The 13,285-nt window shown below is 37.1% G+C and overlaps 1 pseudogene; it reads right to left on the reverse strand.

Annotated features, from left to right (window-relative positions):
- Nucleotides 1–11,853: 11,853 nt before the first annotated feature.
- Nucleotides 11,854–12,405, reverse strand: LOC102495330 (ribosome biogenesis protein NSA2 homolog pseudogene; annotated as a pseudogene).
- Nucleotides 12,406–13,285: the final 880 nt, after the last annotated feature.

Genomic DNA, 13,285 nt, shown 5'->3' on the forward strand with positions numbered 1-13,285 from the left:
TCTCCCTCGCTTTCCCTCATTCTCTGTCTCTCTCTGGTCAAATTGAAGAAGAATAATAAATTAATTCAATAATTTTTAAAAATAAAAAAAAATAATAATAATAATTAAAATTAATACTTTCTCGCTATTAAAAGATGTCATTAAGAGAGTAAAAAGTAAGTCAATGAGCTGTAGAAAATATTTGTAATACATATATTCAAGAGGAATTATGTTTAGCATACTAAGTTCTACAAATCAATAACAGAAAAACAAACAGTTCAATAGAAAACAGACAAAAGATTTTGATACAGCACTATATACACACACTCACACACATAGAACAATGGCTGATAAACTGCATATATTAAAGAGGAAATGAAAATCAAAATTAAATACCCACAAGATCAAAAACTTAAAATGTGCGAAATGCTAAATATTGACAAGTATGCCTAACAAGTGGAACTCACATATATTGCAAGTGGAATCAGTTTGGAAAATTGTTAGTATCTACTAAAATTAAACATAAATATCTGCTATAATGCAGAAATTTCACTTCTACGTATGCAGTCAACGAAACGTGTACATGATCACCAAAAGATGTTCTTAAATATGTATAGCATAACACCACCAAACTGAGACCAGCCCATATTTCTATAGACAGTATAATATGATATACTGATACAGTTCAAGGAATAGTATCATCCATGAAATTGAGTAAACTACTATTACATATTACATAAAGAAGTCACAAACATAATGTTAAATGTAAGAAGGCATACTTAAAAGAATGCATAATAAAAGAATATATACCATATGATTCCATTTATATACACTTTCAAAACAGACAATAGTAACTACCTGTGGAGTAGGAGAAGGCTAATTACTAGAGGACTGGGTAGGACTTCTAAGTGCTGGTAATATTCTATTTCTTTATCTGGGTTATAGTGACGCAAGTATGCTCTCTTTGTGACAGTTCATCAAACTGTGTATTTATGGTTAGTGTACTTTTATGTGTGTTGAACTCAATGAGTATATTAAAATGTTGAGTAAAATTCTGTGATCCCTTTCTATTTCTGGTTAGTAACATTTAATTACCAGAAAATTTTCTCTTACCAACTTTTTCTTTATAATAAATTACATGCCATTTATCCTTTTCTAGAAATGTAAAAGATAGCCTCATTATATTAATAAAATTTGATATATTAGGTGATTGGGAAAGCCATGATGTATTTTTGCATAGAAAAAAACACCATTACTTTCCCGATGACCAGTTATATATCAGATTTATAACACTTAATTGATATACTTCAATATTTTTGATAATTTTTCAGCTGCAATTTTCACTAGTTGCTAATACTTTTTATTTTAATCAAACCAGCCATAATACATATTTTGTCTTTCTGAGAATAGATTTCATCATTTTTAAAATAATTGTGTTTCTCAAAGATTAGTGGTTCTTCTCGATTGATAATGTACATAAAATTCACTTGAAAAACTTGTTTTAAAATGCATTATTTCTTACACTCTAGAAATTCTGAATCTGTAGCATTTACCATATAAACTGGGAACTTACATTTTTCACACAGACTTCAACTGGTTGTGATACAATGAGTCCTATATCACTCTTTGGAAAATATTCTTCAAAACCATTTATTTTGGTGATTTTTTTTAAGCTGTTTTTGCTATAGGGTGCATGCGCTTACCAGAAAGACAGAGACAGAGAGAGAGAAAGCGAGAAATCACCCCCTAGGGGGGCTGGCCATGCCACAATCCCTTCTCCTCCATTTTCCTCTCAGTATCTTGGGCATGCACACACATGTGCCCGGTGTGAATTTAAGCCGCCAGGTCATGGATTCGAACCATGGTTGACTACATGGGACTACAGTGACATAGTCATTATGCCAACTGCTGGTCCCTATTTTGGTGATATTTAATTTTCCAGGAGTTTTTATCTTTTCTTTATGTGCTACAGAACTTTCCTGGTCCATATAATTTTGAGGAAGTAGAGTGAAGAGTCAAGGGAAGGTCGGTATTCATTCCTTGTTACTTGTACTAACTGCTTAATCTTTGTTCCAATTACTGCATCATTTCAGAAGATGTAGTAGACTTTTAAAGGGTATTAAAAGAAAATAACTTCTGAAATTCTCCTAGCTTCTGCAACACTCCCTACCTCTTAAGCCAGTTCTGTTTCTCTTTTCTCCTTCTCATATAAACCTATTTTCTTTTTCCATTCAATACATTTTCTCTGAGTGATCTCGTTCATGATGGTGGTTTCCATTACTATCAATATGATGACAACTCTTCAGTTCTCCAGTCTGATCTCCACACAAGAATGTGCAATTGACTGTTAAGCATGTTCATTTAACTGTCCCTTAGGAGCCCAGATTCCATATGTCAAAAAACTGAACTCCTCAACTTATACCATATCTTTAGTGAAAAAATCGAAGTGAATTTATGAGTTTATTTTGGTTCAAAATGGTTGAAATCCATTCCTAGCTTTTTCATAATACGCATTTTTCATGAACATTTTAAAGAGTCCTTATATTTGCTATTTCCATGAATTGTTGTACTCAGTTAACCTTGGCAGATTCCACTCCCTCTCACCACCCACATCTAGAAGACTTTCAAATCCTATGTATTTTATGCCCATATTATTTCTGTATTCTGTCCCCTTTCTCTTCCTCCATCCCTGCAGAGCCACTTGATCCGGTCTTCTCGTAGCCTAGCTGTACTTTTCTCTTCCTCTAGTCTTGCCTTTCTGTATTCCTATTTAAACTATACCTAGTGATGTTACGAAACTACAAATCTGACTGTGTTATATTTAGGCTCAAAATGTTTCCAAGTGCAAATGCTCCTCAACTTACAATGGGGTTACGTCCCAATAAATCCATTGTAAGATGAAAATACCACATGTTGAAAATGTATTTAAAACACTTAACCTACCAAACATCATAGCTTAGCCTAGCCTACCTTCAACACTGACATTAGCCTACAGTTGGAAAACAATCACCTAAGTCAAAGCCTATTTTATAATAAAATGTTGAATATATCATGTGACTTGTTTAATACTGTACTGAAAGTGAAAAATAGAAGCATGATGCCGGGACTTAAAGCACAATTTCTACTGAATGACTTTTATACCATTGTAAAGTTAAAAAAAAAAAAAAGTAAATTGAACCTTTGTTAAGTCAGGGTCCATTTTTAGTCTTCTGTATAAAACTTTTAAACACAGCAAACATCCATGAGTATTGACCCTTATCTACATCACTAGCTCCTCCTACAATCATTCCTCCAGTCCTCAATCCCATGCACAGCCATTCTGAACCCCATGTTATCGTTTCTCGCTGCCTCTTTTGGAGAGGGTTTTTTGTTTTTGTTTGTTTGTTTGTTTGTTTGTTTTTGCTATAGGGCATGTGCGCTCGCCAGAAAGAGAGACAGAAAGCGAGAAATCACCCCCCAGGGGGGATGGCCACGCTGCAATTCCTTCTCCTCCATTCTCCTCTTGGGATCTTGGGCACACATGCACATGCGCCTGGCATGAGTTTTAAGCCACCGGGTCCAGGATGCGAACCGCAGTCGACCACAAGGGAGTCCAGTGACATAGCCATTACGCTAATTGCTGGTCTCTCTCGCTGCATCTTATAACACATTTTCCACATGCTGCTCACTCTGCTTTCTGTACCTCTTCTTCCACCCGAATGTCACATTCATCTTTCTAATGGTCCTAGGTATCAGTCTCTCCTACAAACTTTCTGGTCCTTGGTTTATATGCTATTCCTCTGTCTGACTGTATTTTCTCACATATATGTATTCACTTGTCTCAGAGCATTTACCACACTGCTTGGTCATTGTTGACTTATTTTTCTGTCTTCCCAACAATAATTTTTAAACTTCACACAGATCTCTACCTAAAAGAAGTTTTCTCTGACCATTCTATCTAAAATAGCACCCCAAACCCTGCCTTATTACTCTCTAGCTCTTTACACTGCTTCATTTTTCCTCATGAAACAAATCTCTTCATTTGCTCTTCTTCAGACTTCCCATGTACAATGTACGTTCTATAAGAGCAATGTCTGATCTCTGTATTCCCCTAATCTAGAGGACTCCCTAACATACAAGTACTAGACATTTAACATGTGATAAGTTTGATAAGAGAAGGTGCTCATTATCTATAGACTTTCCAATTTTAAATCATTATACCCTTAGCACAGTAAGTATTTTTAAAATGATGAACTAATGGCCCTATTGAAAATTCGTATTAAATTTGTATTATCTCACATATATGAGGTGTATGTATGTCTGCCTCTAAGTTGTGCAAATAAGGGAGATGTTGAAATGATTTAATACTAAGAAAAGCAAGTATAATTAAGAAAATAAATAATAATGACCAGCACTTTTGCTTGAAAATTGAGAAATTTGGGCTTTTTGATAGACAAATTCTATGAGGAGGTCTTCAGAAAGTATTGAAAATCCATATTATGAAAAAACTATGCATGGTTTTCAACTTTTCTGCACCAAAATAAACATACTTTAATTCCATTTCCCATGGAATTTTTGAAGGTACCTCACACGAAATTAAATCCTGCCAACAATCTGAATGACCGATTCTTCCCCAGAGTCTCCAAATAAGAGCCATGCCAGCCAACATGAACTTCAGCCTTGAGATTCTAAGCAGAGAAGCTGGTTGAACCCCTGGACTTCTAACTTATGAACTGTGTGATAATAAACTTATGTTGTTTTAAGGTGCAAAATTTGCGGTAGTTTATCCTGGCAACAATCAAAAATGAATAGTTCTACCATCAGTTTGCAGAGTCATTGAACAAATTATCTTATAATTCTGTGTTTTACTTTGATAATACAAGTTCTAATAAATGGTCTTGAAAAGAAACTTAGTAACTATTGGGTCGTTGGAAAATTCATTATGTATTTTTCTATGCAAAAATGAGTCATGACTCTTCTGATAAGCTGATATTTGATAGAATTTATTTATAAAAATGGAAACTATCTTAAAAATGTAATTGAGTAGCCTCATTTTACAGACTAGGAAAGTGGGGTCCCTATCCCATATTAACAGAAAAGCTGAGATTTGAGACCAGGTTTCACAGCTGCCGGTCTGGTGCTCATTTCACAATGATTTAGACCTGTAGAAGGCAAAGATGGCTTGCAGCTGTGCCAAAGAGGCACCTGGGGTATTAGGAAGAAGGTCTACAACTGGCAATAAGAACTGGAAAATTTCTTCTTGGCTTCCCAACTAAGAACTTGGGCAAACCCTAAAGTCATTCATTGCCTCAGAGACTCATTTCTTTTTTCTCTATAATGGGCACCTGACCTGCTTTCTTTACAAGTTAGATGTCAATAATCATTTACCAAGTATTTACTATATAGTAAATATTCCACTATGTCATAAAATAAAACTGGCTTCCTGATCTTAAATAATTTCCTTACAAATGGATTACATCGTTATTAAATGATATGTGTTAAAACAGATGGCCTCGATTTTCACATCTGAGGTGTGCTCTGCCATGCTCAGGGACCAGAGCAACTGAAGAATCTCTGCCCTAAACCCCATCTTTCAGACCCCAAAACTAATACAGAAGCCATTCTGAGGTGTGCACTGCTATGTTCAGAGACCAAGGTAACTGAAGAATCTCTGCTCTAAACTCCATCTACCAGACTCTAAAACTTGACCAGCAGGGCAACTCTGTCCTTGCTCTATCTCTGTTTCTCTCTTTAATTTTTTCTTTTTTTTTAATTACTAAAACACTTCTTCTCACTTCTGACCTCTCCTTTTTCTTGCTAATTTCAGAAGCCATTTTACATCTGAGGTGTGCCCTGCCATATTCAATGCACAATGTTGTTTTCATGTTTTATTTAAAAAATTTTTTTCCCTCTTTTGGTTGGTTTTGTCTTTTTTCCCTTTGTTTTCATTTCTTTTTCCTTGTTTTTTAACTTTCCTTTCTTACACTGCTTTTCAGCTTCCACACACTGAATGCCTAGACAGGCCTGGGTGCACAGTAGCCAAGTATCTAAATATTTTAAGGGTTATAGAAATCCTCAACCCTTACTGAACCTCCTGCCCAAAGAGAGAAACTCCTTTTTATAATTCTGAATTCAAAATCTCTTTCTGTTGATACCACGCTGCAAAACATAGTAGAGGAGAGAAATTTTCACAGAAATACCTTACAGTAAAGGGAAGCACTTGCTCTTATAGTTGCAGAAACCTTTTCCAACCAATTAGCCAAAAGTGAATATACCCCCAAGTGACTAAAATTTAGAGTAGAAGGACTCCAGAGTGAGCAGCTGGGAGAAGTATAGAGCTGCAGAGAGAGCACAGCTCGTCTCCTCCTACATGCCTCTGAACTCTCAGTTGAATCCCCAGAACTCAGCCCAGGTGCACCTATTCCCTAGAAACTGCGAGACCTTTGTAATATCCAGTTCCAAAGTCAAAGTACAGGTTGCTTGGTAAGCATCAAGGAAATGGATCTGCAGAGAGATTGTAGATCACCTCCTCCACGCACTCTGAACACTCGGAATTAACTCCAAGAAGTTAGAAAGACACGTATAATCCATCAGATGACCAGGAACCACCACAGAGGCACAATAAATATGAGAAACCAAGAAAATATTTCTCCCCAAGGGAAAAGATCAATCCTTCATCATCCACAGACAGTACAATGGAACTCGTGGAAATGTCCAATAGAGAATTGAGAATATTCATAGTAACAAAACTAAATGAGATGCAAGAGATGAGAGAAAATGAACTTCAGAAGGTGCAAGAGAAAAGAGACAATGTGTTTCAGGAGTTAAGGAAGTTCTTCCACAATTTGAAAGGAGAGATACACATCAGAAAAAAAGAATCAAAAGAAGCTATTAGAGATGAAGGTTGTAATATAGGAAATAAAAGCCTCCCTTGAAAGAATTAAAAGCAGATTAGACCATGCAGAAGATCAATTTTCAAATGTTGAAGACAAAACCTCTGACCTAAAAAAAAAAAAAAAATCAGCAAAACGACTGAGAAAATAACCCCCCAAAATATATAATATACAAGAAATACTAGATATCATTAAGCACCCAAACATCCAGATAATCAGTATCCCACAAGGAGAAGAAACTAACAAGGGCACTGATATTCTATTCCATGAAATCCTGGAAGAAAACTTTCCAAACCTAGAGAGGCATTCAAATATCCAGACCCTAGAAATACAAAGGACCTCACATAGAATCTACCCAAGAAAATCTTCTCCAAGGTGCCTCATAGCCATATTGGCCAAACCCACAAAGACAAGATACTAAAATTGGCAAGATAAAAACATCAGGTTTCTTACAAAGGCTATCCCATCAGGTTAACATGAGATCTCTCATTGGAAAGATGCAGGCAAGGAAAGAATAGGAAAATATATTCAAAGTGTTAAATGAAAAACAATTTCATCCAAGAATACTATACCCAGCAAAATTATCCTTCAAATGGGAAGAAAAGGTAAAAAACATTCTCAGATAAACAAAACCTGAAAGAATTTACCAACACCAGACCAGCTCTTCAAGTTCTGACGAGAGTGCTATACCAGGAAAACTAAAGACAGACAGAAATAAGAGGACAAAAGCAACCTAGAAAATGATCAACTTAATCGTAGGGGCAAGTCTGTAAATACAAATAATAATGTTGAATGTTAACTTGCATGATTTAAATGTAAAGAGCAGACCACAGTAACACTGCAAATTCAACAGAAGAGAGATTAATTACATGAGACTGAAATAAAATTTTTTATGACTTTTGACTAAAACATTACTGATGTTTTTCTATGCTTTGTTTTCCAGATTCAAGGATTTTGCTTTGTTTTGAGCAGTTGATAGGCTCAGCAATTTGTTTAAAAATTTTTTGTTTGTTTGTTTAAATTGAAACATAAACTTGTCTCCTTTCCTGACCCCTCTGGAATTGGAAAATATTTCTGAGTATTCTTATTTTGTGGCAGAAAACCAATGTGCATAAGTTTAATAATACCTGTTGCCTTGCAGCAGAAATTAGAAATATTCATTATTGCCAGAGCTTTGACTGGAATGTCATATCTGAAGATATTATCAGAAAGCTATGGAACTAAGGTAGATCTCAAGAAAGTCAACAGAAGTTCTTGGGAAAATTGTCTGGCACCATAAACATCTCTGTATGGCAGAGAAGATTAGAGAAGCCATATGAAAGAATCTGTACCATAAAATACCTGGACTTTTCCACCCCTACATTGTAATCAGGAGAGATTGCAAAAGAACAGCCACAACGAGAGGATTACCTTGAGGAAGACTTTGAAGGAAGAAAAAGAGACTGATCTTTGCTAGCAGATGGTAAACCACAGAATACTTGGTAGGTAGAAATGAGTTGAAAAGGTTCATGTGTGAATTATGTGCTGAGTGTTTGCTTTTCAACAGTTTGAAAAGTTGGCACGTAAATATTTTGTCAAAAATATTTAAAACCATACTGTCTCTGTTATTATAGAGCTGCAAAATTGTAACAAATATTTTGAAAGTTATCTTTAAAATTGAGTTTTGAAAGTTTTTATCTATTAACTGTCAAGAACTATGGAGTATGAGCAAAAATTTTTGATATGTAAAGTAAGTATTTGTGGGAAAATTTTAAAAAATTAAAACTGATGGCTTCTGGGAACAAGAGGAGGAACATTTAACTCAGACATCTCACATGGATATCTTAAAGAAGTAGGCATTTTCCCTCGAATAAATGCTTTTCAGACAGGGGGTCCAGCATAGAAAAAGAGAAAGCATGGTGAACCAGAGGTGTGAGGAGACTTGAGGTCATACACGAGGGCTAGATAATGAAAGCCACTGTATGGCTTGCTGGGGAGTATAAACTTTGTTCTGTAGACAGTAGAATCTACTGGAAGGTTTAAAGCAAGATAAGAAATGTGGCAGGCAGAAGATTCATTAATAAGAGTCTCTACTGGGAATAATGGGTAAAGGCTATTACAATGGAAGCATGGCCCATGTGCAAAAGACTAGAGATCTAAAATAGGGAAGCAGCGGTCAAGATTTGAAAGCAAAGGGAACCAACGGTTAGCGTAATGGCTATGTTGCTGGACTCCCACGTAGTCGACCACAGTTTGCATCCCAGACCCAGTGGCTTAAAACTCACACCGGGCACGTGTGCGTGCGTGCCCAAGATCCCGAGAGGAGAATGGAGGAGAAGGGATTGCAGCGTGACCATCTCCCCTGGGAGATGATTTTTCGCTTTCTGTCTCTCTGTCTCTCTCTGACTGTCTGGTGAGCGCACGCACCCTATAGTGAAAATCTCTCCAAAAAAAAAAAAAAAAAGATTTGAAAGCAAAAAAGGATTAAATAAATCTTTAGAAGAGGAATTCGTAAACACTGCCTGCACAACAGAATCCCCTGGTTCCACATGCAGACCTCCTGAATCAGAATGTCTAGGGACAAACCCAAGAACTTTTCTAAAAGATCCACAAATGACTCATGAGCATCTAGGCTTCTGAGCTGTTGTAGAGCAGGTCTGGCCAACCACGACTTGTGACCCAAATCTGACTGGATGTCTGTTTTTATTCAACCCATGAGCTAAAAATGGTGTTCTCATTTTTAAGTGGGTAAAAATAAACAAAAGAAGATTTTGTGACACATGAAATATATATGAAATTCAAATTTCAGTGTTCATAAAGTTTGATTGGAGCATAGACACACATCATTGAAACAGTGTCAGCAGCTGCTTTTACACCACAATGGCAGAGTTGAGTAGTAGTGACGAGACAGTGTGTCTTAACAAGCCTGAAATATTTACAATCCCGTCCCTTACAGGAAAACTTGCCACCTCCTGATCTGGAGCAATGGTTCTCATTCTTGGCTGCATGTTGGAGCAACTGCAGATCCCAAGTCGGATCTCGGTGTGGAACCCAGGCATCAACAACTTTTTTAAAGCTCCCTGGTGAGGTTTACCCTTGTATAGTCAGTGTTGAGAACCACTGATTTAGAGGGTTATGTTGATAGAATTTAGTGGTTAATTGGATATGACTGGTGAATAAGAAAAGGATAGGGCCAACCCTATGGTCTACTAGTTAAGGGTGCCATATCCCATGTGGCCCACCATAGTTTTAATCCCGGCCCTGGTGGCTTGAAAAACACACTGGCTGCCTGTGCATGCATGCCTCCAAATTAAATGAAGGAGAAGGGACTGCATCATGACCACTCCCTATTTGGGGGTGCTTTTTACCCCCCTAATCTCTCTCTGGCAAGCACACATGCCCTCTGGCAATCATAGGAAAGGAAAAAAAGAGAAAAAAGGCTATATCAATTTAAAAACACATTTTTGAAGTTTATAGTTCTCAGTACCTAGTATTGTATGTGATGCACTAATGGTAGTCAATAAATGTTTACTGTACAAATGCAGAAATTAATTACTCCTCCTTAAAGTAGTCTCCATCTTAGGATCTTAGAATATAGTGCATTTCAGTGACACCAAATGAATTTTGGTGTCATTTCAGTGACACCAAAAATTTTGAAAAATAGACTTTGTCCATTTACACAAAAAATAAAGATTTAACTGGAACAAGATCTCTAGAGATTGACTTAGTAATGTTTCAATGAATTGAGAGAAAATTGTATATAACTTTGCAAGACAATTGTCCTAAAAAGTCAATTTTCAGTTACTCAATTTCCAAATAAAAATCATATCCTTTCAACTCTGGCACAAATTATTTTTATAGCTTTCTGGTTCAAGGATTTAAACTAACTCAAATAGTCAGATTAAATATGGTTAGATCAGAACATTATCATTTTTGACCAAGGATCTTTGCAAAAAAAGAAAGCAAAGAATAAATATGATGTGATATTTTAAGTAAATGATAAAGATCAAAACAGGATGAAGCTAGAGGTCATGTTTGAGTATAAGAAAAACTTAATGACTTTTCAGAAATTATTACTGTGGTGTCTAAAGTAGGTCTAGGTAGCAACTGCAGACAGTTAACCATTTCTTAGCCCACAAGAACTGTTACTAGTTTAATTATGTCCCCTTCTTCCCAACTCTATTGTGCTCATCAATATTTCTACCTTCTTTCAGTGGACATAGGCTGCTTGGAGACAGGGAGAGAAAGAGAAGGTGGGCAAGAGGGGGAAATTCTTAATACATGGGTGCAGCGAGCTATAGAGAATCCTTAATCATGGCAGTGGGTAGGGTTTCAGTCCAGACTGTCGTAAGGGCGTGTCTGAGTTTTGGAAAGGCAACACTGGGCCACCCAGGGATGTGGTAGTTAAAGTGGCTGGATTCCACATGGCCCACTGTGCAGTTTGAGTCCTGGACCTGGCAGCTTGAGAAACACACTGGGCCTGTGTGCGTGCATGTCCAAAATCCCAAAAGGAGAAAAGAAATAGAGGAGAAGGGATTGTTCCATAACCATCCCTCACAGAGGGTGCTTTCTCACTTTCCCTCTCTCTAGCAGGGACATAAGTCCTCAGGTAAATTTTTTTTTTGTAAAGCCAGGCCACTTTAATGTTTTTGTACAATTTAATAAATAATCTTTTGATGACTGCAGACATGTAAGACCAGCTATATTCAGAAACATCACAGTCATGATGGTTTTCCACATGGTGTATCATCTTCAAAATTAACAAGGAGTTACTTGTATGCAACTGTTATCAAACCAGTCAGACAGCATTTATGCATCCATCATTTTCAGGATTGTTGGTAACCTGGGGCATATTCCCCCCAAATAACCTTGCCTCCTTGTGTCGCAGGGCACAACTTGCTCATAGTCACCTCAATGACAGTCCCTTTGGTGATAACACCCAAAGCTGTACATAGTGGGGATGAGGGATTCTTCTTTACACCAAGTACTGGCAGGCAAAAGGTGGCTTTCAGTTCAGGATGTGTTATATAGGCCTTCTTGAAATGCAATGCAAGCCTTTTGGCCTAATGAATCTTTCATGTTTAGGTGGCTTTCTAGTAAAGCCAACTGCAACAAAGCCGATTTTGGTAACCCTCCTCTTCCACGCCTTCTTCTTTCTCTTTCCTGTTCAAATAACTATTAATACTTTTGTTTCTCCCTGGGCTCGAACTTTGGGTAGAGGGACTTCCCATGTTCCTGCTTTCTCTTCCCGTTTTTGTTTAATCGTATTGGAAAGTACTTTAGCTCGGACTATCCTTCTCTGTCCAGCAGATAGGCAGATACTGCTCCTTGTGGAGTCTTCCTCATTCTTCTGTTTGGTGCTCCTCTTTTCATGCATCCTGACAGTCCTTTCAATTTGTATTTTCTCAGCATGGCGCTGTTTATGACAGAGCTTAGCCTTCAGACCAATCATCTTTTTTGCCCTCTTTGAACATTCATGAGCCTACGGACTTTTCTTCTTTCTCTTTTTCTCATGGTAATCCAAATGGTACCCATAGCGTTTATGATGTAATTCAATATATTCATTTTGTGGCATGGCGACGGCTACAGAGTAGCCAGGAGCAGCCTCCTGGATGCAAAGAAGTTGTCAACTTTCAGATCACAGAGACCAACAAATCCTTGGGCAAATTTAAAAAAATAAAATAAAATAAAAAAATGCTAAGTAAACTAAGAATTGTGGTCTCTCACTATTAATGGCTTTTAACTATGTAAACTTTTGTTTTTGTTTGTTTTTGCCAGAAGGTGTGTGCACGGGCCAGAGAGAGACATGGAGACAGAGATAGGAAAAGAGCAAAAGTATGCCTCTAGGGTGAGTGGTCACACTACAAGCCCTTCTCCTCCATTTCTCTATCTTGTCACTATTTGGTGCATGCATGCACATGCACCTAGTGTTGTTTTCAAACCACTGGGTCCAAGATTTGGACCACACAGTTGGCCATGCAGGGTCCAGCTCACTTAACTATCAGGCACAGGGCCAGCCCAGCCATATGGGCTTTTGTAGAACAGCATAACAGTGCTTTGACCAAAGAGGTAAGATTTCCAACTCCTTGACAAAATCTATTAGTCTGGTGATTGAACAGAGATGAAAGAGTTTATAGAATCTGAAGCAGAATCCTGATAGTTCTCCAAGCACAGATAACCTATCAGTGATTGGTCAGGTCAGAAATGAACAGAAGGTGAATCAAAGAGGCAGCAGACGAGAAATTTGGGGGTGTTATGATGAAACTATACCTTGATGGTGGTAGTAGTTATACAAACTATACATTTATCAAAATTCCTAGAACTGTGTGCCAAAAACAATTCATTTTATTGTGTACAAATTTAAAAATAAATTTAGAAATTTAAATACTGTATACATTTAAAACAATAACCTTGGAAAACCTTTCATTATCCACCAGAGGAAGGGATGCAGCATT

The sequence above is a fragment of the Tupaia chinensis genome, unplaced genomic scaffold (genome assembly GCF_000334495.1).
Source record: "Tupaia chinensis unplaced genomic scaffold, TupChi_1.0 Scaffold000436_1, whole genome shotgun sequence".
NCBI classification, from domain to species: Eukaryota; Metazoa; Chordata; class Mammalia; order Scandentia; family Tupaiidae; genus Tupaia; species Tupaia belangeri.